The 5,607-nt window shown below is 39.9% G+C and overlaps 1 protein-coding gene across 12 annotated transcripts in view; it reads right to left on the bottom strand.

Moving 5' to 3' along the window:
• The window catches only part of SLC20A2 (solute carrier family 20 member 2), a 104,441-nt gene that overhangs the window by 98,580 nt on the left and 254 nt on the right, over positions 1-5,607 (bottom strand). For 3 of the 12 annotated variants that reach the window (XM_048226211.2, XM_057303524.1, XM_044379300.3), the window contains exon 1: positions 1,176-5,566. The exons of 5 other annotated variants lie outside the window; for them this stretch is intronic. The gene's annotated coding sequence lies outside the window, so the exon portion shown is untranslated. Of the gene's footprint in view, positions 1-1,175; positions 5,567-5,607 lie in introns of those variants that run through there. 4 more of the 12 variants (XM_057303522.1, XM_057303523.1, XM_026485653.4 and 1 more) reach the window with 2 other exon arrangements.

Raw genomic sequence — 5,607 nt, 5'->3', positions numbered from 1 at the left:
CTTTAAAAAAAAATTTTACCAAAGTTAAAAATCAACCAGATTTTAAAAACACAAAACTCTAATAAAGCAGCACAAATTCTCACACAGTATCACATTTTAGCTAAGACTGAAAAATAAGTAATTTAAATTAAAAAATTTTAACCTTTCACTTCAGCTTTAAATATACTATATTTTCAAAAAACTCTAACAGGGCATCACAAAGTATACGATAAAAATACTGCAAAAAACAGACGCTTCCTGAAAGTAATACAAAAACATCTGTTAAAATTATAAAGTAATTTTGGTGATTGATGTTTTAATTTTTACCATGGCCAGGACAGAAGACAGGCTTTGAGAAAACACAATTTCGCTGCATTCATATATTATTTGGAAATTGTATGAACAAGCATGGTTTATACTAAGCTTTAAAATGAGCTACTGAATTGACTTGGAAAATTTCTTCCAGCCATAAAATTCTGAAATTACATGTTATCTGGTGATACAATCTTGGTACTAGAACCAGCTCTAGGCAAGTCATCTGACTTTGCCCCAATTTTTTCATCTATAATAAACAAGGCTGGTACTCACAGGGGGAGGCGGGCAGTAGGGTCACTTGAGGATGGTTTAAAATACAGATGCCCAGGCCCAGCTCTAAAGAATCTGAATCTCTAGGGTTAGGCTAAGATATCTGTTACTTTCATAATAAACCCTGGGTCATTCTGATGTGCACTCCTACTTAAAGAACCACCGCACTAGATCAGCACTGGATCACATTCAGGATCCAGCTCTTCGACCCTAAAATTCATCAAATGGGGCAGTAGAGATTTTATTAAATTATCCCATACTGATAGAACTAAAATAATTGAATCAGTGCTTCACTTTCTCTTTCCCTAAAAGCCCCCATTCCGAGAAGAACCTGAAATTAAGATTAAAGCTAACATGCCAATCGGATGAACACTTCAAAATAGATTATTTTAACTCCAATTATTTCCTGGGATGTTTAAATAAAACACAAGGGTATGACAATATCCATAGTTACAACGTGCTTCTCTGACGGGCCATCCCATAATATGTGCTGATATTAAAATGACAACAGCAGGTCATTGCTTCACTGACTCAAATTATAAGGCTATCCCTGAGAGAAACAACATGACCTCCTGCCCAGCAGAAAGGATCTATAACACAGAATACTATACCTGCAGAGCGTGTGTCCTCCCTGGCTGCTAACCAGGTTTGTGGCCCATGCTTCATTCAAGGGCACTTCCTCCTCTGATTCCTGGACAGTGGGGGTGCTGATGCATGTACTCCCTTATCTCTGGAGTCGTTTAGGTTCAGGGACTCTGGTGATGCCCAACACCCCCAAAATAATACTGTCAGTTCCTGACAAAAGGGACACAAAAGCGGGCTTTCAGAGAATCCCATTTTTCTTCATCTTGCTGGCTTCTGTTTCAGCCCCTCATCCAATTCCACACAGCTTCAAAATGACTTCACTCCAGGTCTGTCACCCAATCACCAGCACGATTTTACATTTTTTTCCACCAAAGAAATATTTCTTGGTTTGAAGAGGCCTCCTGGCCCCAACAGTGTTCTCTATTGCCCAAGACAAGCTGAAAAAGTGGATCGAGATTCCACGTAAGGACAAAGCAAATGGATAGAAGTGCATAGGAAACTTTCAGTAACACTCACTTCCTGGTAAATTACTACCACTAGGGATGAAATCTTGTAAGTGTTTAAAAAAGAAAAGCAGTAAGACATCACGTATCATTCAATATTATATTTCACGGAAATTTTTTGACCCTAAATTAATAACTTAAACAGTCATTGTCCTATGTCCTGCTGAATCACCGTCCGAGAATTCAATGCCTGCGAAAAGTTATAATCCTCTTTCAGCTCTGAGATTCAAAATTCAGTTTCTCTCCCCTTGCCTTTAGTCATTTCAAAACACACTGCCCTGTAACCATTTGTCAACCACTTGTATTTGGAAAATCCACAGCATTGTTTCTGCAGCACAGTCATTGCAATCTTTTATGCTACTTTGAAATCTGAAAAAGAGCCTTTTACAGTCGAAAAAGTAGTGTCAACTTTTAGATCTCTCTTCTTTGATAAAGTAAATTTCCCACAGAAACGACTTGACTGGGGGGCCAGACCACCTGGGTTCATAGCCAGTCTCCCTACTTACTATTTGCATTGTGATCTTGGGCAAGTGACTTAATTACCCTGCTGTGCTTCAGTTTCTTCATTTTAAAAAGGGGATTCTAACTGAACCTATTACTTCAAAAGATTGTTATGAGATTCATATAAATTAACATGCAAAGGCTCCTGGAACAGTATCTGGCACATTTTAAGCACTACATAAATGTTAGCTCTTATTATTACGTTGTTTCATTTAGCTACAAATTCTCATACTGTTTCACACGTATGCACACTGCCTTCTAAAATACTACCTACTTGAAGACTGGAACCACAGTTTCAGTATCTCTGACAACTCCCCTATGGTATTTAATATTCACTCAGTAAGTAAATACAAACCTACTGTGCATATATTATTATTCTGGATAAAGAAGGAAACATAGTACCTTATAAATAGATATTCTCTGCCCTTGAGTAGCCTCTACTTTAGGTGGGGAAACAAAACAAACAAGGAAATGCTTATGTAATAGTAGAAAGCCATAAAGGATTAAATGCCCAAGTATGTGGCATAAACATCTAACATTCAAAGGGCTTATTGTGGGCTGCAGATTCTGTGGAGATGGCAAAGCTGGAGTGGCCCAGCCCCTAAAGTTAAGTGGGATCTTCAGTACTGAAAAGAAAAGAGAATTCCAATGTACTTTTGTTCATTCCACATAGTCACTGAGTACCTTCCATATGTCAGGCTCTGTTCTAGGCTCTGGAGATACGGCAATGAGTGACAGAAAAGATCCCTGCACTCTGGAGTTTAAAGGGCACTCCACGTGAGGGCCAAGTTTTGAAGGAATGAGAAGAGCTTGTCTTCCCGAACGATGAAACGACACTGCTTAAATGCCTTAGAAACAGAAGCCAATGCTGGCATTATGGTCACTAACTTTCCAACAATGACAAACATACAGAAATGGCTGCCATGAAAAATTCAGCAGCTTTCATATACTGTATTCTAAATGTTCCATTGTTTATAAAACACATCAGACATTCTCCATATTTCTGGATACAAATAACATACAAGAGATTTTAAACACATAAAGTTAATACTGCTGGAATGATTTTCACAAGAGGCCATTGAAGGCCCAGTTCCTAAATTTTGCCCAAATGAAAAGCCTATTAGTGCTTTGTTGTACACCCTTGAGCTTTGTCTCCACCTCCAATCCACCCCCTTTTTCCTTCCTTTACTTGATCTACTAGCAGCTGCCCACAAATACCAAATATCTACTAGGAAAGTGCCTGAAGATGCATGTGGTGACAAGATGACAAAAACCAGCCAGTCACGATGGGTGGAAGTATTACCTCCAAAAGAAAATATGTGCATTTTTTCCTTCTTATATCCTTCCATTGAAGACAACTCTCCACTTATCCCCTCCCCAAACAGTAGGCCTGGCGGTAAAGGAGTCCTCTTATAAACACTGACTGGCAAAGCATTCCCAATCTCTTCCTCTCCAATGACGGGCCACTAGAATCAGGAGACAGGTTAAGTCCAATATGCTCTTATCATAAATAAGACGCATTTCCAAGGATCTCCCTTGTCCTCTCCAGTCCTTTTCAACTACTTCTACTCTCACAAGATGCAAACTGTTAGTCCTCACCATCATTCTCATCATTGTTATGCCTACACAAATCATTACACTGTATTTTTGGAAACACAGTCAAAATAAACTTCTTGATCAAGGAAGTCAAAACTACTCAATTAAATCCAATCAAAAATGTTAACTTCTTAATGCACAATGTACTGGACTCCAAACTACTTATGATATTTAAAGGCAAAATGAAAAATCAGGTAGAGACCCTACAATGCAGATAATCTAACATTCTTAACATTCATATACCCACGAATGTTAGACTCATCAACAAAGTAATAACCAATCCACTGATTTTTATTTCCTTGGTTTGGTATTGGAAAATTACTCTTCCTGTTTCATTGTCATTTGTCAACTCCTAGTTAGGAATGCCACTTAGAAAAAATATGGTGGGAGGGGGCCTTTCAGAAGGCCATTAGGCTTCCCCAACGTTTACCTTCTTCCAATGTCCAAGAATAGCCTGTTCATTGGGTGATGATGGCGTGTCACGGGAACTTGGATAAATGAGACACAGTGCTTTAGAAACTACTGAATACCCAAATAAAGAGACTAACTGCAGTTCTATGCAATTTTAAACCCATCTTCCAACTTGAAAAACACATTAATTTAGTCTGAGTCATTTTATATTGCCAACACCCTTTTTTACAAAAGCAGAAACAGAAGTAATTAATGTACATACTCCACATTTGGACCTATTCAAATCAAACCCATGTATTCAAAAATTTTTGAGCAACTTATGCTTATGCAAAAGTTATCCCAGAAGATTAAATGAGATAAAGCATGTACCATTTGGCACAGGCCTGGCAAACAGTCAGTACTCAACATTACCCTTTATTATCATTCCTAATTTTCCAACTTCAGAGTTAAACTAAATGATTATAAGGCAAATATAGCATAATGTATATATAATACATAAAAACTAACGTACTAATACTGTAAATAAAGCTAGTACCTTATTGACCCAAGTAATGCTCTTCAGACAAAGGTGTGCTTAATTTTAACAGAATGACCCACAAAAAAAGGCAGAGAAAACTTGCTAAGGGACTTGGGTTAAACGTTAGCTCTTACCTCTGCTTATTAATTAAGACTACAACTTCTACAAGGTCTAGGATGAATTATAATTAGCAGTCAGCTGACCCTAGAGAACTAGCTCGACATAAACAGTTAAGTCCTCAAGCACGTGGACAAGTGACCATTTATTCCCAAGGTTGCTACCAACCACTGAAATCTGATTACTTCAACACTGATGCTGAAATCCGGCATAAATTCATTACCTGTCTCATGCTAGAAAATATATTTTCAAGTCCCTATACACGTACATTTTTTTGTTTAAGACACAAATATCACTTCAACTGACAATATTGCAGCATCCTGGGCACATCCAGGTTTTAAAACACAACAGTCTCAGGCACGCAGTATTTATTATGACAGGAAATGGAAAGACAATTTGGAGAGCATACGCTTCCTTAAGTATCAAAGTAAGTATTAAAAGTAACTCTATGTCCTCGTTACGAAAAAAAAATCTTCGTGTTTCCCAGCTTAATCCCGATTCGTGGGACAATGCACATTCCCCCCTCCCACGCTTTGAGTCACGCCCGGGCGCGCCGAAGTGGGGCGGGAAGAGGCACGGAACTCCCGGGTAATGACCTGTCCCCGCTACTTCTCGCCCGGTTTTGGCACACCACAGCTACACCCACGTGGACTTCCAGGCGGGGGCGGCGAGACCCACGGCCACCACCAGCGCCCGGAGCCCCGGCCCGCCCAGCCTTCCCGCGGGGGCTCCGGGCTCGGGGCCGGGGGCTCGCGGAGGGCGGGGGGCGCGGCGGTGACGCGCCGCGGGGGAGGGGAAGGGAGCCCGGCTCCA

This window comes from Ursus arctos, unplaced genomic scaffold (assembly GCF_023065955.2).
Source record: "Ursus arctos isolate Adak ecotype North America unplaced genomic scaffold, UrsArc2.0 scaffold_27, whole genome shotgun sequence".
Lineage (NCBI taxonomy): Eukaryota > Metazoa > Chordata > Mammalia > Carnivora > Ursidae > Ursus > Ursus arctos.
Note: the sequence above shows the minus strand (reverse complement) of the source record. Positions and strands in the feature narration are given on the sequence as shown.